The sequence below is a fragment of the Panthera tigris genome, chromosome C1 (assembly GCF_018350195.1).
Source record: "Panthera tigris isolate Pti1 chromosome C1, P.tigris_Pti1_mat1.1, whole genome shotgun sequence".
In the NCBI taxonomy this organism is placed as follows: domain Eukaryota; kingdom Metazoa; phylum Chordata; class Mammalia; order Carnivora; family Felidae; genus Panthera; species Panthera tigris.
The window spans coordinates 205,609,129-205,634,843 of record NC_056667.1 but is presented as its reverse complement, the minus strand read 5'-3'; the positions used below and the strand labels follow the sequence as shown (position 1 = coordinate 205,634,843).

The following is a 25,715-nucleotide window of genomic DNA, read 5'->3' as shown; positions in this document are numbered from 1 at the left end:
GCTCGGACCGTGGGATAGGGGATGCCAGGGAGGTGGATTCTGTGTGATGACTTAATTATAAACCTTCCTTTCCCTGAAGGTGTGGATCTCGTCTTTGAAATTAATTTACTCATAGACCCCTATCGTCTTAGGCCAAACCTGTGTTCATTTCTTAATGACACTTAATTAAAATATCAATTTGGAGGATTGGCCAGAGAATGCCAAAGTATTCATAGTAAACCTGTCCTTGTGCAGAACAGTGGTATATCATGAATATCAAAGCGCTCATCATACTAACCGTGAATGAATTTAGCAAGTGCTGGAAATACAGTGGTTCCCGTGCGTGTATGTTACTCATTAGCCTAACATTTCTTTCGAGTAGGATAAATATATATATATTTTTACATGTGCAATGGCAAAATCATGCTTTTTATCTCACTCTGTACCTTGTGTTGTAGTTCTGTGTGTCTTATCTGCCCCGTTAGGAACGCTCAAGGGTTTTTTGGTCTGTCTTATTCTCCTGGGTTCTTTCCACAGTACCTGCTGCAGAGGAGCTCAAAAGGGAAGAAGGAAATGAAAGAGCTTGTATCATCAGTGGGTCAGATACGTCGGGCACATTTTATACATGACCTTTTGAATGTCAACCACCCTTGTAAGGTAGAAATTAGTCCTGGCCGGCAGGTGAGAAAAGGGAGATTCGGGTGTGTGCAGCACTCTGCTGAGAATCTCGCCCCTGGGATATTCACTCCAGGTCTGCGTGTCTCCCAGTAGAGATCTTGGATTCTGAAACATTGTTTCAGTGACTGACTGAGACTAAACAGTGGTGGCTGAGCGACAGTGCAGGGCGGCCCCACAGAGGAGAGGGCAGAGCGCTGCTGGTCGGGGTGAACTTGGGAGTCAGATGAACCTGGGTTTAAACCCCAGCTCTACAGTTAGTATTTTTTTTTAAGTGTATTTATTTGGGGGGGGGGGGTGAGAGCAAGGGAGGGGCTTTTGAGAGAGAGAGGGAGGGAGGGAGAGAGGGGGGGCGGTGAGAGCAAGGGAAGGGCTTTTGAGAGAGAGAGGGAGAGAGGGGGAGAGAGAGAGAGAGAGAGAGAGAGAGAGAGAGAGAGAGAGAATGAGAATCCCATGCAGACTCCATGCTGTCAGTGCAGAGCCCGCTGTCGGGCTCAGATCTGTGAGCTGTGAGATCTTACTTAACCTGAGCCGAAATCCAGAGTTGGATGCTTAACCGATTCAGCCCCCCAGGTGCCTGTACAGTTAGTAGTTTTCCGTCCACAAAATACTTTTCCTCTCTGGGCTTCATTTCCAAAGGTAGGAAATGTTGCTGATGAGGATAGTCCCTTCTTTGTATAGAAAGATAGTATTGTCCCTGTTTCACAGACAGGGACATAGGAAATAGTGACTTAAATCACTTGGCAAGGTCAGGGCTGAGACAGGTTGAGAACTCGTGTCTCTGCTCCTATCATTTGTCACCTCTCCGGTCACCAAGTCCGGGTACAGCAGCCAGAACTGCCATCACCTGTCACCCATCCTTGATTAGCGCCCAGAACACCGCACTGACTTGGAGACAGTCACCGTGCATTCCTTAGAGTCACTTGACTGATTCCTGTCTCCTTTCCTCTATGTTGTTCACTCCCATCCTCCCAAAAAGGATTATTTCCAGAGAGTCAAGAGATCCGCAAGACTTACTCTTGATGGATCTGCCCCACACAGGACTTCAAAGTGGCCGTCCTATCATGTTTGGGTGCATTTGGTTTAAGAACTCGTTTTTTCAGCCAGGTCCTCTGAGGCACACAGAAGTATCCGCAAGACAAGTTGACCTTTGAGGATCTTACATGTTTCAGTAGAAAGGGCGTATCTGTGATACTTTAACAGCTCAAGAGCCATGGTAGACTGTAGTGGGGGGAACCAATAAGGGGGTGCATTTTCTGTAGAGGATTTCAATGCAGTAGCAAAAATACCTCAAAATCCCTTAGCTTTTTATTATCATCAAGTACCATAGTGATAAACTCTTCTTCCGCTGGAGTAGACCCATCATCCTGATGGACCCTCAGTACTGCACTGGGTCAGTAATTCACTGCCAGAATGAGTGCTCTGAATGAGATGTCCGGGAGGTCAGACTGGAGGGGATGGTGTGGACTGAATCACGGGGAAGGCTGCACAGATGCCCTCTCCCCTCCCTCCTCGTGGGGAAGGACTCTAGGAGAGCAGTGTGTGACCCCCAACGACCAGAGCGGTCACTGTGGCAGCATAAGTTGTGGGCTGTGGAAGCACTTTACATGCATTGCCCTCCTGCATTCTCTTGGCAGCCTTGAAAGGCTGGTGGCCCAAGATTGTTCTGTAGATGAGGACTCCGGAGACTCCATGAGGTTTGAGAATGAGGGCGAGTGATGGACAGTCTTGGAGTGTCAATTTCCTCTCACATGAAATGACTCCCAGCTTTCAAGGAGTCTGGGAGGCTCAGCAGCGCTAATGCTAATGCCCTTTATGCAAAGAAGTTTCTTAAATATCAGTCGCTCCTAATGGCTGTGTGGGGGAGAGGTATGTCCATGCACAATGTGAAATGTTGTCAAGTAGCTGATAAACACAAATGTCTTAGCTAGCACTCGTGGGTAATGCAGCCCTTGCTTTTTTCTTTCACCCTACCTTCTATAAAACCCTTTGTGCTTTAAATTTTGTGGAATTGCTACTTACTGATTTGTAGCAATAATAAGAGTTAGCCATTTCATCTCTTTCCGTGCTCTCCATGGCTAAATCCAAGCAGGTAATTCCTTCATGGAGGAGAGAATAGTTGTCTTTAGAAAAAAAAAAAAAAAGTTTTAGTGGATGACTTTGGAAAGGTGTGGAACTTTACAAGTTTTCTTCAAATTTTTTTTTTTTTGATTTTTTTGGTTTTTGGTTTTTTTTTATAGAGCACAAGTGAGTGAGCGTGTGCAGGGGAGTGGCAGAGGGAGAGGGAGAATCTTAGGCAGCCTCCACAGGCTTAATCCCATGACTTAATCCAAATCCCATGATTTGGATCATGACCTGAGCCAAAATCAAGAGTCAGACACTTAAGTGACTAGGCCATCCAGGCACCCCACAACTTTTCTTTTCATTGAATACTCATGGCTACAAGATGCTGGAGAACACAGAACTGCATTCAGGCCTGGTCTCTTCTGGGTTGGGCATGCAAGGCAAAAATGGTGTCTAAGTGATGCCTTAATAAGTCATTAAAAGACACTGAAATGTATAATTTTTCTTTGTGAATAAATGTTTTCTAATTTGAAAACTGCGTGCATGAATATGAAGTGAAAAATTTCCCCAGAATTGTTCTTTGGGGAAATCGGGCGTTGCTACATATTAGGGTCCTTTCAAAATCTTCCACTTACAAAGGTCATGATAAGTTCATTATTCAGAGTCCACCAAAAGCCTTAGATGGATGAGACTCATGAATGAGTCTTGGGAACAAAGGGAGAAGGACAAATAAGCCTGCCATCCCCTCAGTCTATATTTATTATGAACATTCATAGAGGTTGCATGATACAAAAGGGTTAGAAAAAGGCACAGAATTATAATACAGGTTTAGTAATTATTTCTGAGGTCATGACTTCACAACTGCCAAATTTTGAATGCTGTGTTCATTAAGGTAGTGCTAATTGCCATAATAAATAAACCCAAATGTGTACCGTGGTACAGACTTCCACTTGTATCAATCCCAAGATGGGCATGTCTGTTCTAATCCTGGAGATTCAAGGAGCCAGCCTCTTCCCATCTTTTGGCTCCATATGATTTAGCAGGCGGTTTCCAAAAAGTCATGGTACTTGTCAGCATCGAGCTGGTGGAAGCAGAAAGATCACGGAGGATTGCATATGGCGGCTTTTGATGGGCCAGGTCTGAGAGTGCCATACAGCCGTCCTGCTTCCATTTCGTTGACCGTGTTTCAGTCTCATGGACACTCCTGCCTACAGCAGAGGCTAGGAAACGTAGCCCCAGCTCTGTGTTGGGGAAGCAAAAGAAATGGGTTTGCTGAGCGAGGGCCGCTCTCTGTCAAGTGAATTCATGGAGACTGTTGAGGGTTTCATGAAAAAGTCACACACTCAGTAACATGCCGTGGCAATCGTGTATATCTTTTCACCTATGAAGGCAACAGTCCCAATGGCCTGTGCAGGGCTTCTCACGGCTTCAGATAGATTTTTCAGTGACAGCGTGGCACACAGATTTGAAAAGTGCTGTATCGTAGGCAACTTGGACGAAAAGGAGATGACGTGATCGGGAAAGTTGTGAGACAGCTCGGAGTGATGACAGGCTTGGAGAAGATGTCTGGGAAGGCTCGGAGTGAAACTGCTTCGTGGAAGGGGAGAAGGGAAAGAAAAGTACTATTTCTAAATCCCAATATACGTGATATCCCATAGTGGTCATAAAGTTTGCTTAGTCGGGTTGACCAAACCTTGGGTGGGCAGGAAGGGGAGGTGTTGGGGACCTTCTCGTTGGGAAAAGAGGAGGTCTGTCCTATTTGGGAGATAACCATCTACTCAAGCACATGTGGTGCCTGGAACTTAGTCAAAGAAATGAAGCCCTTTATCCTGCAAGAAGGGGTGTCCTTCCAGTGTTGGAGAGCGTCGTCAGCAATGCTGGGAACGCCACGCGGGAGCAGAAGGGAATGGGATCCGTGCCAGTGCTGAGCTCTGCCTGCAGAAACGAAAGGACCCCAGGGACTGGACAAGGAAGAGGCAGGTGACAGCTCTGTCCTCTCTGGCAGAAGCCTCCGGCCGCGTCTGACTTGTGGGCATATCCACGCGGTTTCTCACTGGGTGCTGTGGGCAGATCAGTCAGTCTCTCTTCATCTCTGTTACCTCAGCTGTACCCGGGAGGGCTCGTGTGAGATTCGGTGAGATGACACATTCACAGGGCTGTGGACGCAGTAGGAGGTCTCTAAATGCCCTTCTCTCCACCCGTGTCCCGCACAGCCAGCCACTTGCCAGCCTCCATTGTTCGTGGACATGGTCTCTGTGACTGGCTCTGAGAAACTGGGAGACGGTTCTCCCCCTATAAACTGTGCCTTCGTGACAGAAAGATGCTCAGCCCCTCCATCCCTAGAGTTTCCTCCCTGCGACATCTTACAGCAGGGGTTAGACAGAGGTAAGAAGGAGAGCTTTCATTAAGTCATTGACTTTTAATTCCAGAAAGCCTTGTTCTTGGGCCTTAGCTTTGGATGGGGGAGAGTTAAAAGCCTGGTCTTAGGAGGGAAGGGTGCGTGGAGCCTGAGAATTGTCCCGTCATCACCCAGGATGATGTCTTACATGACCCTCAGAGCAACCTTTGGAGGTATGGGATGGAAGACAGGGGTTGTCATTGAGTCACAGAGCGCATACACAATTTATCCAATGTAGGCAGGCCCGGGACTAGACTACAGGCCTGTCCCCCAGTTGTACTAACGCCAACACGGGTTCCTTCCGTGAAATAGCTGAACGCACGTCCCGCCACATCCCTTCAGAAGGCATTCGGAGGGAGCTCGGCAAGAGGAATTGAGTTGGGCTAAAGGAAGAACGTATTTGGGCGGCTAAAGCCAAGCTTGAAATCCTACTTCCCATCCCTTAAGACGGTTTCCGAGCTTTGCAGGACTTTGCTGGTTCGGTGGTTGCTTGCCAGAAATAAACACGTAAATGTAGAGGAGGCTTCTTTGAAAATATTGCTTGGAGATTTTATTTGTTTACCTCTCTCGTACTGAAAGAGGTGAGCAAAACTTCAGCGATCATAGCAAAAGGAGCCTTTCTCCAACTTAGTTATCTTCTCTTCCGTATCCCTTGTTCCCTCTTCCACTTCAGAAGTATTTCTAGATTCTGTGCCTGTAGATAACATGTGTATTTATTTCTGAAGATATCAGTCTCCTCTAATTTCCACCCCCCCCCCAAGAAGTTAAAAGGTGGGGACCAGGCAACCATTCCCTCATACCCTTTCTCAACCTCCTCTGTGTAACTATTTCGCTTGTAATCTATGCTGAAAACGCCCTGCTTGAGGGACTCCGATGGGGTTCTTTGGATCTCTTAAGCCGAGCCTGGGTAAAGAGGGAGCTTACTCACCAGAACTAGATGGGAAACTGAAGAAGAAGGGATGAAAGTGTGCCCAGGTATCCCAGGATCACTTCTGGGGGTACTGAAACTTACCTCAAAGCAGCCCTACCACCCTCTAATGAAAAAGGGAAGATAACGGCTCTGTATCCACCACTGAATCCATTTTTAATACGGTCTTTCATATATCTGGAGGGAGGGCAGGAAAGTTGCTGCCTGCCTCTTTGCCCTGAGCCTTTCGTTCCTGAACTCTGTCCGTGAACCCACCTGGGCCTGGAGGCGTGTCGGGAGGCTGAGGGAGCCACGTGGCTGTCCCCTTCCCCTTCTCAGGCTCCGCAATACAAGTTCAGCCCTTTCCTGCCTTCCCTCTTGTTTCCCTGGGAAGAAAGGATTGTAAATAAGTACCCAGCGGTGCCCAAGGGAGAAGCAAAAACCTAGGATGGGTCACCACATGTTGCCGTATTCTATTTCCATGATGTCAGAGAAGCTGACTTTTCAGTTGTCCCCCAGCCCTCCCCCACCCCTTACCTCCGATGGCATCACTTAGGGGGACACCAGCATTCAGCACAGAGGAAAAGCTCGGATTCCATCAGGAGCCCCGGGAATGTTGCAGATCAGAGAGGCTAACGGTCACCACACTCCCAAGAGATGGAAGAATGAGAAGCTGGCCCTTTAGCCACCTAGCCCGCTGCCCACAGCAACAGCACCTCCGCGGGAAGCCCGCTGGCTATGGGAAGGTTGGTCGATCGGTCTCTTATGAAAGCACACGGGACGGTGCCTGGCCCGAGTCCTAGAACTCAGCCTGGGTCTGTTCCAAATGGCCTGTGGGGAAGTTCCTGGACCATCAGCACAGGAGGCTAAAAATTGTCAACACAGTTCCACACAGTAGATGCCTTTATCCTCCGGTGGCGGGGATGTCTACGTCCTCATTACAGGTAATATGAGACATTAGCCCCTGGTGACAGGTTATCAAAATAGATCATTTTGGAGTCCTTTCATTACTTCTCAATTCTGTTTCCTAATTTGTGGAACGAACGCGAGGGGTTAAAGGTTCGCATATCCAAGGAGTAACACTACTTTGCGAGTGGTACCTTCATTCCTTCAGTAACTGTATGTCGAGCGTCCGTTGTTACTTTAAATTCCGACGCTTTTAGTTCCTCGTCAGTTTGGTTATCACTCGCCTGTTGCCACATTGCCGGTCACCCTTGTCATTGTGTGTTACTTAAGGTGCAGGACCGAGGGAACTGTGGTGTGTTGGGTAGGAAGTAGCGTGAGTATTTCGTGCAACTTCTAAAACTCTATTCGAAGTGGAAGATGATCGGGAGTTCTGCAACCCTCTTCCTCCAGACCCCGAGAGTCTGGACACTCCTTCTTTGGCACCTGTTACTTTGACAACCCCTTTCTTTATTGCCACATACCCTGCCAACCACCGTTTGATCAACCCTCAAGAATATCGAGGCCTCCTTTCTAACTCCAGAGCAGTCCTGTAGGCATTGAAGAGATCACAGCTTGGGTTCCCAAGCGAAGGATGTTACACACAGTCCTTTCTTCCTGGTGGGCATCTCGCTGCCATTTTGGGAATTTTGTCTGGGCCGTGAGGTTTGAACCAGTCAAGTCTGAGTGCTTTCTCAGGAAACGCAGCTCTATTAAAGTCATTGTTTTAAAAGTCACTCGGAGCATTAAAATCCTCAGTCGTCAATTTGTAGCATGAAAATTTAGAAGTGGTTGGGGCTTCAGGCGGGCAATATTGACTTAAACGTGCAGGGCGCTTTAAGACAGCACTTGATTGTACATTTTAAAATAGGGAATGCAAATTGGAATTCCTCCTGGGTGCTTTAAATCATGCATTATATGTGCAGTATTTTCAATTAGCTGCAGAAAAAATATGTTCTGTGTGGCTCTATTTTTACAGCTGGGAATTGCTCTGAGAACACAATTGACTGTTTCATACATGTGAGATTTATTTAAATGACTCATGGGGCATCTGCAGTTTAACCAATAATTGAAAATATTGTTGCAGTGTGGCAGGTAAAACGAGGATGTCAGTAGCATCACATTAGTCAAAGGGGTTGGCGGTGGACAGGGAGCTGGTTCTGGGTTGAGATTCAGTCCTTCACGTTCCATTCCTGGGCTTTGCCACACCGCGAAAAGACTGCCTGCGGGTTCTGTCGGCTGTGGTCTCGGGGAAAGACCCCAAGCATGAAGGCGGTCTCTGATTTCTCTGGTTTCCCTCTCCTGTTTTCATGTGCCAGATACAGACAGAAGTTCTTACCAGATACAGGGAACCCCATCCTTCCCCCAACTCTCACTCCCTATTCCTCCCCACCATTCGCCGCCAGCCACTTCCCATCAGACAGTACTGATGTGACCTCAGACGTCACCTACAGTACCGATGCAGAAAGCTGAGTTGACTCTCGGGACGGACCCACCAGCCCCTCCCTGGTGGTTCGTGAATGTTCCTGGAATGCATGTTTCCACTGAAATGATGTCAGTGGTGGTTGGGTAATTATTAAAATGCATTATTATTGCTCAATGTGATACAAAATATCGGTTGGGTATTTTGTGGGCAGCACTAAAGTTAACCACCTCTTTTTAATTTGTCTCTGGACCAGTGGTTCTCTACCAGGATGATCCTCCCTTTCACCCCCGAGCATTTGTCAGTGTCTCCAGACATTTGGTTGTTGCAACTCAGGGGGAGGGGGTGTTACCAGCATCCAGTGGGTAGAGGCCAGGGACGCTGGTCCACATCCTACAGTACACTGGACAGTCTCTCCCACCATGAATTTTTGTGCTTAAAATGCCAATAGGGCCAAAGTGGCGAAACCTTGTCTAGAATTTCGTTTCAGAAAAATGACTGCCCCAAATACATTAGTACCTGAAGGGAGTTAAGCTGATAGCTGAAAGCCCGGCTTTTTTTTTTCATCAACACTTGATGACACGTTGAGCACCTCCGTGTCCCGTGTGCCATGTTGGATGCTGGAGGAGAGCGGTGAACGCGACAGACGGGCCGCCCCTCGCTCTCAGGCACAAGGAAGGGGGACGATGGCAAGTGTTCCGTTCAGGGGGGAGCGTGAGCACAGAGGCTGGAAAGAGCCCGGCTGCTCCTGTGAACTGCATAAGGCAGGCCAACTCATTCCAAGAAATTGGAAGAAATTCCAAGGCCGCACAAGGCAGGCCAACTCATAGGCCGTGGGAGGGACTCTGTATTTCATCGTAAGAACGAGGGATGCCGTTAGAGGGTTTAACACTGGTCTGGGTGCCAAGGTTCCTGGTCAGCCCTTCTGGTCCGCAAGGTCACTGGGGTAGTACAGACAGTGAGGTGGGTATAAGAGCCCAGTGTTCTCTTCCAGGGACTAATGTCCTCTTTCCGGAACGTTGGTGTCTTGACTCTGGGAGCAAAGGAGGTAGAGAGAGTAGACCATTCAGGAACGGTGTCAGAGGTAGAGTGATAGTTTGTTGATGGTGCAAATGGGGGAAAGAAAGATAATGGGTGGCTCTCAGACTTTTTGGCTCAGATTCTTGGGGGTGGGTGGGGTACTTGTACCAACTGGGTCATAGAACCTGGAGGGACAGCAAGTTTAGGGATGAGTATGTACTTGTTCCTCCCATCTCAGAATTTCTCTGAAAATGGATAAGGGGACTTCAATGTATCTTTCTACTTAACTTTTTTTTTTTTTAAAGGAAACCATTTGAGTCGGCTCTGCTTGCTAAAAATGTAAGGTATTTTTCCTGTATTACCTCTGCTCTCTGCTTACCATCATAATAGGCTTTCCACTGTAGCTCAGAATTATTTCTAAATGGCTTCTTTGGGAAATCATCAAGCATTTTCTGTATTAGATTTTTTTTTTTTTTTCCTATCTAAGCAAGTAAAACAGATGAGAGTTGGCTTACAGTCAGACTTGGACCATCGAGGCTCTCGACCACTGAGGCAGGTTTTTAAATTGTTTTAAAATTGTTTTAGTCTAATCCCACCCTATTTTGGTTTCAGCTGGTAGGAAGACCTTTTTTTTTCTTTTTTTCTTATTCATGAGCCTGGCAGTCTTGGAAAGAATACGAGGAAAGTCGCTAGAAACTGAACCCATTTCCAAAGTCACACAGTCCCATCAGTCATTTCCTGACCCCATCACCAGGGCCATCGGTGGAGGCCACGTGGACCCTGGCTGCTGCTCCCTGGAGCACAAGGCCACCTTCCCTGAGGACTTGTGACCAGCTGGTGAGCTCTGATAAAGTCACCTAGTAGACCTTTGAATTCCTCCTACAGCAAAGAAATGAAGGAAATGGCCTACAGTTGAAAAAAGACTACACGCAAATAGAAAATCAGCTCCTAAAATTTGTTTTGATGTTTAGAAATTGGGGTTGGGGGATATTTTGCAGTTGAGAGAACTATGAAGCTAGGTTGGCATGTGGGCCTTAAGAGGCGGAGGAGAGACCCGAGGACTTTTGAGCTGCCGTGATAATGGCAGTGAGTGGCAATAACGACAGAGACAGCTGTGGTTGAGCTCAAGAACTGTCCAAAGGACCTGAGATGTATCGCCCTGTTTTATTCTTCACAGCAGCCCGTAAGGCGACACTGCTGTTTTATGAATCCATTTTACAGATGAAGAAACTGAGGCCCAGTGAAGAGAAGTACTTCTCAAAAGTCATACAGTGAATTGGTAGTGGAGCTGGGATTTGAACTTGGGTGGTTTGTCTCAGGAGTCTGCAGAGGCCAAGAAGACTAATCAAAGAGTTATGAGGAGACATAATTATGCAAAAACATAGTTTGGGTATCTTTTTTTAGAATATTGGGTTTTTTAGCGTGCTTGCAGTGTTGGGAAACGATTTAAGTACATTTAAAAAAGATCTGTCTTGGGGTGCCTGGGTGGCTCAGTCAGTTAAACGACCGACTTTGGCTCAGGTCATGATCTCATGGCTTGTGGGTTCGAGCCCCGCAATGGGCCCTGTGCTGACAGTTCAGAGCCTGGAGCCTGCCTCGGATTCTGTGTCTCCCTCTCTCTCTGCTCCTCCCCCACTCACACTCCATCTCTCTCTCTCTCTCTTTTCTCTTTCTCTCTCTCTCTGTGAAAAATAAATAAAACATTAAAAAAAAAATCTGTCTTAAGGTACATGTGTTTACTGACAAAAATTTGACAATACGGTTTTTTTGTTTTTTACTCTTTATTTTAAGATAGCTATAGATTCATATACAGGTAAAAAAATAACGACGTAATGAGGTCCCACGTACCTTTTACCTAGCTTCCCCAGTGGTAACATGTCACGTAACTATACACAACAATAAATACCACAGCTAGGACATTGACTTTGGTACAACCATACACCTCGCTGAGGTTTCTACAGGCACTCATTTGTGTGTGTGTGCGTGCGTGTGTGTGTGTGCGTGCGCGCACGCACTTACTTGTCTGCGGTCTTATCCCGTGTAGATTGGTGTGACCACCACAGGAAGATAGCACAGAGCTGTATCCTAAGGACCCTATGTGTCACCCACCGACACCAACCCACCCTAACTCCTGGCAATCGCTGTTATGTTCCCCATCTTCATAATTGTGTCATTTTAAGAATTTTTTTTAATTTAATGTTAATTTACTTTTGAGAGAGAGAGAGAGAGAGAGAGTGTGTGTGTGTGTGTGTGTGTGTGTGTGTGTGTGTGTGAGAGCGGGGGAGGGGCAGAGAGAGAGGGAGACACAGAATCCTGCTTTGGATTCAGGCTCCAGGCTGTCAGCACAGAGCCCAACGCGGGGCTCGAGCTCACGGACCGCGAAATCATGACCTGAGCGGAAGTCGGACGCTTAACCGACTGAGCCACCCAGGCGCCCCGCATGTTTAGTGTTATAAGAAGCTGCCAAACCACTTTCCAGAGTTGGCCGAACCATTTTACATACCCAGCAGCAGTGTATGAGCTATCCAGGTTCTCTGCCTGTGTGCTAGCATTTGGCATGATCGCTATTTTATTTTGGCTATTCTGATAGGTGTGAGGTGATGGCCCGTTGTGGGTTTCATTTGCATGTCCCTAATGGCAAATGGGACTGAGCCCCTTTTCGTGAACTTATTTGGCATCTGTAGATTGTCTTCAACGACATGTGTATCCATGTCTTTGTCCATTTTCTGATTGGAGTGTTTGATTTTTTTTTTTTTTAATGTTGCGTCACGAGAGTTCTTTATATGTTCTAGATACGGGTCCTTGGTCAGATATGTGGTTTGCAAATATTTTCTACCAGCGTGTAGCTTGTCTTTCCATCGTCTTTGCAGAGTCTTTTGCAGAACAAATATTTTTAATTTTGAAGAGGTCTGCTTTGTCAGTTTTTCTTATTTTGAGTCACGCTTTTAGTTTCGAGTCTAGGAACAAGTAAGGTTTTGATTCCGGCCTCTGCTAACCCAGAGGTCTGATTGTGGAGAAAGAAGGCAGTGGGACAGGATGGACATCAGAGTGGTTCTGATGGTTCTGATGGTTCTTCCAGCTCCTGTCTGATTTGGCCTCTGGTCTGTGTCCTGTTGAGCCAGTTGTCCGGGTTATGGCCCCAGGGCAGGCCTTGTCTTAGAAACACTATAAGATGTAATGGTGTGAAAAGAACAGTATTTCCAGAATCTCAGTTTCCAGAACCATTTATGATACCTCCTAACATAAGACCTTTTTGCACTTGAGATCTTCTGTCTGGAATACTCCTTCCTGCCCCACTCCCTGTCCCGTTATGTCCAGCTCACCCTCTGACATCCCCTGTGTGGCCCTTCCCCACCTGTGAGGTCCCCCAGTGAGGCCTTTCCCCAACTCGCATAACCCCCCATGCGGCCCTTCCCCACCTGCCATGTCCTCCCACCCCCCCCCCCACCGTTGGGTCCTTCCCCACCTCCCATGTCCCCCCCGCCACTGTGCGGCCCTTCCCCACCTGTGAGGTCCCCCTGTGAGGCCCTTCCCCACCTCCCATGTCACTCCACCCCATGCAGCCCTTCCCCACCTCCCATGTCCCCTCCTGCGGCCCTTCCCCACCTGTGAGGTCCCCCTGTGAGGCCTTTCCCCACCCCACATAACCGCCCATGCGGCCCTTCCCCACCTCCTATGTCCCCTCCCCCGTGGGGTCCTTCCCCACCTCCCATGTCCCCCCCACTGCCACTGTGCGGCCCTTCCTCACCTGTGAGGTCCCCCTGTTGAGGCCCTTCCCCACCTCCCATGCCGCCCCACCCCATGCGGCCCTTCCCCACCTCCCATGTCCCTTCCTGCGGCCCTTCCCCACCTGTGAGGTCCCCCTGTGAGGCCCTTCCCCACCTCCCATGTCCTCCCCCTCCCCCCACACCGTGCGGCCCTTCCTCAGAGCTCCCCTTCAGCTGTGTTGGCATTTCGAGCAGACAGCTCCTTGCGCTGGCTCTCCTGAGACTTGGAGCGTGTTGAGCAGTGTCCCTCTTGGCCTCTGCCCTCTGGATGCCAGTAGCTTTTCCCCCGTGCCCAGCGGGGACGGAAAACGTCTGCAGACGTTGCCGCCTGTTCCCCGAGGTTCAGACGCGCCCCGGTTGGGAACCTTGGCTCCAGGCCCTCCGCTCGGGGAGAGTCTGTCGTCGCCACGTCCTCACCTCGGCACCGTGCCCGTCACGCTGGTGTCCATCGATGTTCTTGAAGAGCGAGTGGACCAACTGCAGCTGCCGTCACGCAGCCCCTTGTATGGCAGCCTTGGAAATCCCACCCTGCCTGCAGGAGAACCGAGTTGTGAGTTTGAGCCCCAGAACCCTAGAGTCCTCTCCACACAGGTGAATACGGGCTTCCTCAACCTTCTCCCCGCTGACCCACATGAGGATGCCCCAGTCTTCCAGGTCCTGCCCGATGAGCGCCCACATCCTCCCTCAACGCAGGGGCCCTCACAGCCTCGGAGTCTGGACCTCCTTCTGAGAAAAAGAGGACATCTCCGCAGGGGGACCCGGGCCTCCCGTAGGTGGCGTTTCGCAGGGCGCCACCGGAGACCCGATTCAGCCTTCACCTGCTGGGCCTCCTTTCCCCCCAGTCGGGCCCCGCTCCCTTTTCATGAGGTTGGGGAGGAAAGTCGGAGTCGGGGCTCGGTTTTGCTGTGCAAAGCACGTACCCGGGGGTAACGAGTTCAGAAAGTTCCCAGGGAGTAAGTACAGTGGCCGTAAGAATAGTTCAGGGTATGTGCAGGTGTTTTCGGTTCTTCCCTCTGGACCTGGTAGTTCTGTTCCCTGAACCTGGATCCCAGAGCTGGCTTTGGCTTTGCAGAAAAGACTGCGGGGTGGGGGGCGGGGATGCGAGGCCAGGCAGCAGGTGGGGAGGGCAGAGCCCGGTCATGTCAGCCCCGGCTCCCTGCTGCCGCTTCGTGGGAAGGCTGTCAGGGGCGCCCCGAGGACACGCAGCCCAGGTTGGCTGTGGAGGAGTAAGTGCTGGTGACCTGGCCCCACGACGGGCTATACCCGTGAACCTGATTTGATGAGGTGGACTGACAGCCCCAAGCTTCGGCCCCCGTCACACCAAGCTTCCCCTCTGGGATTCACAGAAGGGAACCTGCTGGATTCCCGCCTCTCCCACGCGGCAAAGACTCGGGTCGACCATTCCGGGGAGACCAGCTGCGACCGTCGGTGTCGGTACAGTTGTTGCTTTGAGAGGGACCAGCCTGGGACTGCAGGCCGAAGCCTTGATGCTAAATCAAGGCTGGTCGGCGGTGTCCTTGTGTGACGCAGCGTGGAGGAGAGTGGGAAGGAGTGTTCCGGCAAGGCCCTGACGCTTGGGGCCAGGCGCTTCCGCGTGGGGCCGAGTGGTCTTGCCCATGGTAGGGCGTCTAGCGACATCCCTGAGCCCGCAGCACCAGGAACACCCCCTCCCGGTTGTGACTGCCAAAAATGTCTCCCGACCTTGCCAGATGTCCCCTGGGGGGCAGTGTCACCGCCCTCCCAGAGGAGAACCACAGCCCCAGAGTAACAAACGTTCTGTTCAATTCTGGGGCCTTATAAAGCTGTGGTCACTTGTTTGCTCCCAGTATCTGACGGCTCAAGCACAGGACAGGGAGTTAGAAAGAAGGCAGCGTTTCTTCACTTTTTTCCTCGGCTGACTCTTTGAACTTCACCGCGGGAGGCAGCATGACCTATTGGCTAAGCTGTGGGTTTTCAGACACGTCTTCACCACGTGCCCTCTGGGCAGGTTGTTTACTTTTCCTGGGCTTCTATTTTTGTTATCTATAAAGTATAAATACTAATGCCTACCTAAGTTGAGGATTCAGCTAGATGTTGGATATATAAAATGCGAGGTTCGTTGTCTTGCCTTATGGTAGACATTGAAGGAATGACAGCAATTATCGTTGAGCGCTTACGAATGTACTCTCCATAAGTTTTAAGCAAATTGGATTTTTTTTTTCAAGTTAGCAATAACAGTTGCTGCTCCTCCTTAAAATAGTGATAGGAGCAGCTAATTACCATGGAACGACAATGTAATTCACGAATACTCAGTCCCTGCTATATGCCAGGTACTATGGTAAACAGGGAATAAGAAAATTAATAAACTGTAGTCCCTGCCTTTAAATATCTAATATGTAGGTTTAGCTGCATATAAACGTGTCAAATCGGGTTCGTCAAAATGGAGCCATCGCTTACTGAAATGGCTCCTCGTGAAATGGCCTCTGGCTTGGAATGGGGTATAACACTCATCTGTGTGTATAAAGGGATCCCACTATGTTGTTCCTCAACTATTTCTCCTTTTCCAATAACTACTATTTTTTATTCGGGCTTTTATGATCCTGTGATTTAACCACTGTCGTGCGCTCGTTTCTGCTCCCCCTTACTACACATTTAAGCTGATCTAAGTTCCCACTGCCGTGGTTTTATAAACAGAAAAAGGGCTTCTTGTTTCAAGTGATGTGTTCACCGTAGAAATTTTGAAAGATACAGAACACTGTAAAGGATAATAAACTGTCCTCCTGTTCCCACCATCAGAATGATTATGTAGCTAATGTCTTGATATCCATCTTTCTAGTCTTTATGCCTGTGTATTATTTTTACATAGCTTATCATATCATAGTTTTCCTTTTTTTCAATGAGGATATACCCAGAATGTATTTCCATATCTTTAAATTTTCTTCCAAGATAGTTTCTTAGCAGCTGGATGAATGTCATGGACTGACCCTGTGCTCTCCCACACGTCGCCCCTGGGCCAAGGAGAAAGTGAAAGTGATTTATTGAGGAAGTGCTCTGGGGTGAAACAGCAAGACAGGCGGGGAGGTGGGAATTAGAAAGGAAGCAGCCAATCGGGGTGAAGCCCCGCAGCCCAATCCCATGGGGAGCTCTGGAGAATCAACTTCACCTTCACGTGATCTCTGCCACCTGAAGGTAAAGGAGCTAAGCTTTCCCACTCCTGGATCAGTATTTAGTGGCTGTTGGCCTCCAGCAGGGTCAGGGAATGGTGTATGTGAACTCCAAGCCACTTAAGGCCTGCTAAGAAAATGGGTTCCAACTCAAAGCAGCAATCCTGTGAGGGTAACAGGTGCAAATATTAGCCACAAAGCACACAAATCTGATAAAAGGTAGGTTGCAGTGATCATTGTTACTGCGATTATTTCTTGCAAAGAATATTGCAGTAATTCCACTAGAAATAACTCCACAGTGAACATTTTTAGGCCCAAATCTATTTGATTATTACCGTAGGATGGATCCATAACAAGGGTATCACTATTCTGACAGGTATATACGTTTTTAAGATGATGCATACCCAAATTGCTTTTTTAGGAAGTTTTTTATTTTTCTTTAATCCATTTACACTAACAACACCTACTGATCCATTTTTTTACTAGCAACAACCCAGAGAGCATTGGTTTCTCGTCTATGAATTGGGGACCTATAGACAACGTCAGAGTTATTCTCAGGGTTCAGAAAAGTCATGTCCATGGAGCCTTGAGTACAGACTGAATAAATAATACCTCAAAATACGGTTTTTTGAAATGTGTCCAGATGCCGTTATAGATAAAAAGAATTTGCATTTTTTCAGAGTGTGTATCGATTCATGGTAGTTTTTATCATGTATTTTCACAATTACTAAAAGTATGATTAGTTGTGAAGTATCTGTAATACTTGTTGATGTCTAGAGAAGGTGCTACCTTGTTTTAAAGATTGAGAAGTACACTGGTCAATATCACTGTAACATCTTGGGTCCCCCCCCCCCCCCCCGCCCCGCCGCCCGCCCGCCCGCCCTTGTTGTCATTTAGGAAATCACCCATTTGAACTGTTGCATCTTAAAAATGTGTTGCTGAGAAAGTCTGTAGGACTTGATACTGTAAGTGAAACGGATTTAGTGACCTAAGACAACAGACCGAAAAACCTCTCTTGGAACCATTAAACGTTTTTTGGAACGTACCCACCTCTACTCCCATCACAACCGAATCCCTTCATTCTCTTATGGAGACATGGAAAACACACTTAGCGTGGTCTTACCCTGTCTTAAAATAATCTAAGGAAGTTTCACAGATACAGACGGGGCTACGTCAAGGTGGAAGTATTGTGTTTGACCCATTTTCTTAAGCTTGATCATTGAGACTCTTTTAAGTAGCCATTGAAATAAAAACCAGAGACTATCTCAGGTCTTGAGCAAAGAGGAAGACCAGGGAAGAAGAACCAACATTCACTGGGTACCACTCTGAGGTGGACCCTGTGCTAGTTACTGTCTGTCTCTGTTCATGTTCATGGAATTTCCACGACCGCCGTTGGAATTTGATTTGTAATAGAGGGCAGACGAGAAAGCGGAGATTGGTAAAGATTGTGACTTGCCTTGGATCTCTTGGTTAGTGGATGATAAAATTGGAATTTGAAACTTAGATGAATTTCCCCTGACTCTTAGAGGAAAATGGAATAAATGTCTCATGATCTCGTATTCTGAGGGAGAGACAACGTACAAAGCCCCAGTTGCCTTCTTCCTCCTGGCCTCCCCCTTTTACCCCAAAAGGGATTTCAGAATGAATGATACGTATACTAAAGGCACTTGGATGTCAGAGTGTACTTAACAAAATGTGTCTCTTCATTGAAGGAACCTTTTAGACATTGTTGCCATACATTTCAGCTCTGAGAATTTTGCTCCTGAGCATTTTTAGGTTCCTTTTGGCTAAATTAATCAGTGTCATAGATCAACCATGCACTTTGAAGTCTGATAAAAATTTAAGGGAAAATCCTAAGAGGTCTGTAAGCCTCCCTCAGTAACCTGAAAGAACATTTTAAAACCACCAAGCTCTGTCACTTTGATCGGTTGGCATTTCCTGTTTCTTCCCTTAAGTTGTAAAGGTGCTGACTCATTCTGCTAACGCTCTGTGTACTTCCCAAGGGTATCAAGATGCACTCTACGGTTTTGCTTGTTCATCTAATTTTCTATCTTAAGAGAACGTGGTAGGTATTAGGAAAATGAAGACAGGTTTTGATGGAATCTATTGCAATAATGTTTGCAGAAGTCTGAGAGGCCAGAATCATCCTCTTGCATTTATAGGACCATATTTGAGCCTTAACCTCAATTATTGGTGCATGACAGCCACTGTCACTTTGCAGATACAGCCCTAATCACTGTGGGCCAACTCCTGAGGTGTCTAGAATGCCTCTTGCCAAACACCCTTAAGAGTTAGACCCTTGCCTGTTGGCAGAGTATTGGAGGGCAGCATTGGGGCCTGACTGCTGGGCAGCACAGTCCTACGTAAGGCCACGTGGACGTCTCTGGCAGCCCAGCACTTTTCCTTCGCTCTTGGAAGACTCTGGGAAGCCCGGTCCAGAAAAACTGGCGGGAGATGCTACAATTCCATACAATCTGATGTGCAGCTTTTCTCTATAGCCCTTGTAGAAGAAATGGTTGGTCCAAAGGCAAAACAATAAGGGGCCTTGGTTCTAAGAATCAAGAAACTACAAACACAGAAACCAGAAGGACAATCTGCAGTTTCCCATTCCTTAAGAAATGTCAGCTTTCATGGAGAGGAGGGGCTGGTGGTTACCCCTTTCCACCTGAGATACCCTGGGGACTCTCCTTGTCATGCTGGATGCCACTTGTTCACTGCAGGCACTCGCATTGTTTGGTTTCCACAAGCCATCAGGTTGGGTTTGATCCAGGAGACTAACTGCCTTCACAAGAGGGTGATCCATTTTGATTGTCCCAGCCCCGCTTGAAATGCCCATCTCCCCCCCCCCCCCATCTTTCCTCACCCAGTGTTCCTCCATGGGCTCTGTGGCCACACGGGGCAAACTAGTTCACAGGTAAGTGGTCTCTCTTTCATAATTTGAACTTTAACATTTGGATATAGTCCAGGGAGTGCTGTCAGTAGATTCTGGATTTTCCACATTGCCCAGGATTCTCAGTTAATTTGGAGTTTATTCGGTGAGGATACTCAGATGGTCTCTAAATACTCTCGCTCGCCAAGAGGAACCAGAGCTCCGTTGAGAAGTGGCTGATTCTACCTGGGGCAGGAAGGGTGCAGAATGGGCCCGCAGTATCTCGTCAAAGCAGAAAACAAGGAAGCTGTTGGGACTGTGAGGTCCTATGAAAGGCTCAGGTGCTCAACCTGACGAGGCTCATTTTGAGCATCAGAGAAAAAGAATACAATTTCAGTGGATCGAGATCCTTAGAATATGTTGAGAAACGTAAGTTCACAGTTATACTAAGCAAACAAACAAGACCCCTCCTCTGGTCAGCTCTGAGATGCAGGGTGACCAATTCATCATTTAAAGAACGATCTAAGGAGTGAATCCAACTTTCATCCTGCCTTTGCTCTACAAGCTGAACCTCAGGATACCGAATTTGGAATGGAAAATGTCTTTTTATAGAAGTACCCCACTAATAAAGTTAGCACTACAATAGCATCATTTGGCAACCCCTAATGAAACAATGCACTTAGACGATGATCACCAGCAGCTTCTAACCTCACAAAAAAGAGCCATGTGGCCACTTTCTCCTCCTGCTTACAACACCCCTGTGTGACATTCTTGCAAAAAAAAAAAAAAACACAAAAACAAAAACTGATCAGCCTCTAGAGTAGAAGTGGCAAACCTTCTGTAAAGGGCCTGGTAGATGTTTCTGGCTTTGCTGGCCGAACAGTCCGTGTTGCGACTGGGCAACTCTTCAACTTGCTGCAGGAGCTCAGTGCAGCCCTAGACAAAACGTGTGGCCAGCTCAGGCGCAGGAGTTTGCAGACCCCTGCTCTAGGTCTAACTACAAAACTTACAGGAAGTACAGAAGACAGAGGAACCTGTTAAGCAGCGTCACACGAATGCCGTTAGCAAAATCGAGACTGTGGGGAGACTCTACCAAAGACCCCCGGTTTCTTCAACAAAAAAAGTTCAGAGGAAAAAGTTAAAAATAAGGCAACTGGGGTTAAGATTTTTAAAAAAATTTTTTTTTAACGTTTATTTATTTTTGAGACAGAGAGAGACAGAGCATGAACAGGGGAGGGGCAGAGAGAGAGGGAGACACAGAATCTGAAATAGGCTCCAGGCTCTGAGCGGTCAGCACAGAGCCTGACGCGGGGCTCGAACTCACGGACCGTGAGATCATGACCTGAGCCGAAGTCGGACGCCCAACCGACCGAGCCACCCAGGCGCCCCAAGATTTTTTTAAAAGGCAAGAGATCTGTCAACCTGTTGTAATGTGTGGAGTTTATTTAGATCCCGATTCAAATAAACTATAAAAAAAAAATTGAACACTGGCTAGATATTAACATAATCGTCACTAATTTTTGAGTGGGACAATGGTACTGTGTATATATACACATATATTCCTTAGGTCTGGAGTATATGTTGAAGGTATTTTGAATACGATGATGTCCAGAATTGGCTTCAAAACAGTTGTCGATTTTAGAAGAAATAAAATAAGCCATGAGTTGATCACCATTTTCTCTGGGTGTTGGGTACTAGGGATTTACATTATTTTTCATATATTTGAAATCTTTCATGGCCTGAAGATTTTGATCCTTACCTGTTACAAAAATATATCACTTGAAACATATTTTAGAGAATGAGAAGGGATGGAATGCTTGCCGTTTATTAGATACTCCTGGGGCCTCCTAAAACAGATGTGAATCCTCTGGCTAAGAATGGGAGCCAGAAGAGTCTTCTAGCGTTTTCCCCCGAAACTGTTTGTGTACATCTTATTTGTTACGCTAAATAGAGCTGACAGATCTCATATTATTTATCATTTGAGCTGACAGATACTATTTTATTTCTCTTTTGCTCAGGTATTATATGTAAGGTAGGTTTTATTTTGTAAAAAAAAAAAACAAAAAACAAAAAAAACCCGTTAGGTTGAAAATAAGCTTCGTGTTCTGTGACCGGCTGGGTGAATCTGCCATTGCTTAATCAGGGAGCACTCATTCACTGCAGGGGTCTGGCTACAAGCGCTTTTTCACAGCCTGGAGAAGTGATGTAAGAGGTGGTGACCAGTGGGAACCAGTAGACTATGCAGCTGGGCACGTAGGAAACCGACACCCAGGCCCTAGAGGTGGTCACTACATAGGCCAGATGCTCACCATGGGAATGAGGGCCCAGGGTCCTATTCATTTTCCTTTTTCCTGAGAACAGCTCTAAATCTAGATTGTAGGTGATACCTTCTAACTCACAGTTGCTTAAAATACTTTCAAAATGCCTTTTATTCCACACCAAACACTGGAACAGCTGGGTTAGTCCCACGAGTCAACCTTTGACTTAGTGACTACCGCCGGGAAGGCCCCACATGAGACCCTGTGGACATGCAGGCCCGTGGCCCTGCTTTCTGTGAGCTTCCGGTCTCGTGGGGGGTGGGGGGCCTACTTGGAAAACAAAATGAAAGGTGCGGAGAGGAAATCCTGTGGAAATTCAGAGAAGGGGGAGAACAGACCCATCTGGGGCAATCAGGGGAAGCCTCCCACAGGCCACGGAAGGAGTTGGGGGTGGGGGGCAATGGCTGTCACCAGGTGGAGAGCAAGGAAGAGAAGAAAGACATGAGCATGGGCAAGGCCAAGGCCAAGACCTTTAAGAGGAAAGCTGGTGGACTTCACCGCCCAGTGGCTTCTCCATAATCCGCCTACAGAGGATTTTTCAGGCCAAGATAATGTTCTGAACAGTCAGGTGAACATAGGCAGCAAATAGATGAGAATATGGCACTGACACTGTGCAGGGGGTTGGGGAATCGAGGTGCAGATATGAGCATCGCCAGTGTGGACGTGATGGTCGAAGCCACGGCGTCTGTGGACGGTCGGTTTCTCTGATGTCCAACCCTACTCGGGGAGACCTTGCTGCATGTACGGATGCACAATGAGTCCGGCATTTGCAAAACCAGCTTATTATTTACTTGGCTCGGTCTCACTTAAAGCTCAAAGCAGTACCCAATTGCAGTAAAACCTTGGTTTGCGACCATAATTCATTCCAGATACATGCCTGTAATCCAAGGCACGCGTATATCAAAGCAAATTTCGCGAACCATTGGCTCAGCTGTGCTCACGTGACATTCAGCATCAGGTACTACTCGGTTTGCGAGACGTGGCTCGTTTATCAAGTTACAGTTTATTAGAAATGTTTGCTCGTCTTGTGGAACTCTCGCAGAACCAGTTATTCACTATCCACGGTTTTACTGTACTTTCAAAACATCCCTGACCCTGGAAAGGAAAGATTTGGAGTAAGACAAACTAGAAGTAGGTGGGAAAAGAGAAGCCCACATTTGAAATGATATGGCTGGGCTGTTGGCTTTATTTATAGGTTTATGATCTCCCTCTAAAGATGGCCTAAACCAGACTCTTGGTTTTTTGTTGTGTTGTGTTGTGTTGTTTTTAGTGTTATGAAAAGAGTACTCAAGAAATGGGAACATTTAAACAGATTTCTGACCTTCCATACCGATGCTATGTAATACATTTGGGCAGCAGCTTTATTCTTTCTCCCTTACTTGAAAGCTTCCAGTGTAATTTCTCTTACAAATAAACAGGAGGTTACTGTGTTCTTTCCATAAGGAGACGCTGCTTGTCGTAGAGAGTAAGCATTTTACAGCCTGATTAAGTTCAGCAGTTAGTTCATGTAAAAGATGGTCTATTTGGACATGAATCTCTATCAGCTAAGAATTTTATAAGCCAAAGTGATTTATGGGTCAGCACCTCCTCTCCTGGCTACTGAACTTTGGAGAGGAGTGAACACTCAGTCTCAGACGTGTACGTAAGCCAGGTGAGCTTAAACGAGGGAGCATTTAGCCTCAGAAACTGAGGCCAAGAAGAAGTTATGCCCAGAACATCAATCAAAAATAGCTCTTATTCCAAGGCCTGCACAGCTCTGACACTGTCCCAGGACACTGTTATGAAACCGCACATAGACATCTCTCAAAAACGCCCCAAATCCCAGAAACCCAAGAAAAACACTCATGGCAGCCGTCCCCCGCTTCATAATGAAGCTCTTCTTCTAGCAGAAAGTCATAACCAAGCAAAATTCTGCCAAATAAGATGGCTATTTATTTGGGAGACTATCCTTGCTGACTCCAAGGCATTGGAGCTGTTAAATATTTTTCTCCCTTACTGATCCTTTCTACCTGTTTTACAGCCGTCTACATAAATTGTAATATGCGGGTGAATCAACTTTAAGCTACCAGAGGCAAAAGCAATTTGAGGTCCTTGATGAGTGTGCAGATTCAAATATTTATTCAAGCCTTTGCCAATCCAGGAGGATTTCTTTGGGAGGCTTGGGGAGTAGAGATTAGGCATACTGAAGGTAACGTCAGAATAGACTATAACGGAAGAGTCAGCAACTGAGATTGATGAAGTTGGTGCCAGTTACGAGATTTGACCATTTGTGACAAACAGTGTACAGATCATGGTGTACTCGTAAAGGCTTTGCGGTATATTAAGTTTCAAAGAGATTTTTGGGGCACCTGGGTGGCTCAGTCGGTTAAGGGTCCGACTTCGGCTCAGGTCACGATCTTGTGGTTTGTGGGTTCGAGCCCCACGTCAGGCTCTGTGCTGACAGCTCAGAGCCTGGAGCCTGCTTCAGATTCTGGGTCTCCCTCTCTCTGTGCCCCTCCCCTGCTTTCTCTCTCTCTCTCTCTCTCTCTCAAAAATAAAATTAAAAAAACAATTAAAAAAATAATAAAGAGGAGATTTATTTCCAGAAAGAAGGCAGGGAGGGAGGACAGGAGGACACAGTGTCTAATTTTTAGATGAAATGAGTAAAGCCTCCGTAGTCAGCATTTGGAAGCTCTCCAACGTCCAACAGGCTGAGAGAAACTCAGGGGATTGTCATGGCATTAGAGCCAGTCCTAGGTGCCAAAGTCAAAATAGGCCACGCTGGCCATAGGAAAGCCCCAAGTAGGAGCGTATGTAGGTCACTTACATGTTTTGAATTTAGACAGGCTGTCTTAACACAATTATTTTACAATTAAGCCCTGGAGAAACTCTCAAGTGTTCTAAATTTTTAAAAACATGATTGTTTCACAATATATGAGAAAATTGCAACATCCCCTCGAATGATGGTCTTAGTGGTTCACCTCGTGGGCCTGGGTGAGGTTTGGGGGTGCAGGTGCCGAAGTCTGCTTTTGATGGCAATCCTGTCCCCAGCCCAGTGAATTTCACTCTCCTTGGAAAGTGTTCGGAGCTCACAGGCTCAGGACTAAACACGATCACTGTCGCAGGCACATTCAGTAGACATTATTTTGATGCAATAAAAAACAATTAGCAAAAATAGAAAGTATATAAGCCATCAGGTTTAACCCCACATGTATTTATTGAACATCTACTATGTCCTGGAGTGGGAAGCAAGGACAGATGCGTCCAAAGGAAGACCAGGAAACACCCAATTCCAGCTCTGCCTAATGCTCCAGGGACCCTCTGTCAGGAGCACACAGACCTTATTCCCCTCCACTCCAAGGCCTCCATCTCCTAAAAGGCCCCCCTCTCTTTCTTGTTCTCTGCAGACATCCCCAACCTCTCACACGTAAATGCACGTGACAGGAGGACAAACTGGCTTCTCGGCAAGCTTGGGTCTCCAAGGCAGGAATCAAATTAGCCACATCCCAAATTCTGCTTTTGTTTGGCCGACTTCCTCTGTTAAGTCCTCATTTAAAATGAAAGTATTTGCTTTTCCATAAACACATGTAAATTTCCTACCTCTTACTTGTCACAGCCACAGGGAGCTCAGTGAGTGGTAATCCAGGAAGAACTCGTATTTCCAACAAATCGCTGTAATTGAGAGTATCTGTGTAAACAGTGCCATTCTCACAATTGATATATTTGCCAATTGTTCTGCCTTACTGTAGATTTAAGGGTGTCACTTAAATTTGTTTTTATTTCTAAATGTTTATTTATTTTGAGAGAGAGAGAGAGAGAACGTGAGCAGGGGAGGGACAGAGAGAGGGAGAGAGAGAATCCCAAGCAGGCTCTGTCAGCACAGAGCCCGACGTGGGGTTGGATCTTACAAACCGTGAGATCATGACCTAAGCCAAGATCAAGAGTTGGACACTGAACCCACTGAGCTACCCAGGTGCCCCATAAATTTATTTTAATTAGCAATCCTTTAAAAAATAACATGCTTATTGTAAAAAAAAAAAAACAACACAATAATAATAAAAATTTAAAAAATTAAAACAAGGACATAGGTTATAAAGTAATCATAGTGACCCAAGGGATTCACTCCCTTTTTTAAACCCTCCCGTGCTTTCTTGTGACTTTGTTTTTTTTTTAATATAAAATTTATTGTCAAATTGGTTTCCATATAACACCCGGTGCTCATCCCAACAGG

The 25,715-nt window shown here is 46.9% G+C and overlaps 1 protein-coding gene across 2 annotated transcripts in view; it reads left to right on the top strand.

Annotated features, from left to right (window-relative positions):
* Positions 1–25,715, top strand: part of SERPINE2 (serpin family E member 2) — a 61,814-nt gene that overhangs the window by 9,985 nt on the left and 26,114 nt on the right. The window lies entirely within an intron of this gene.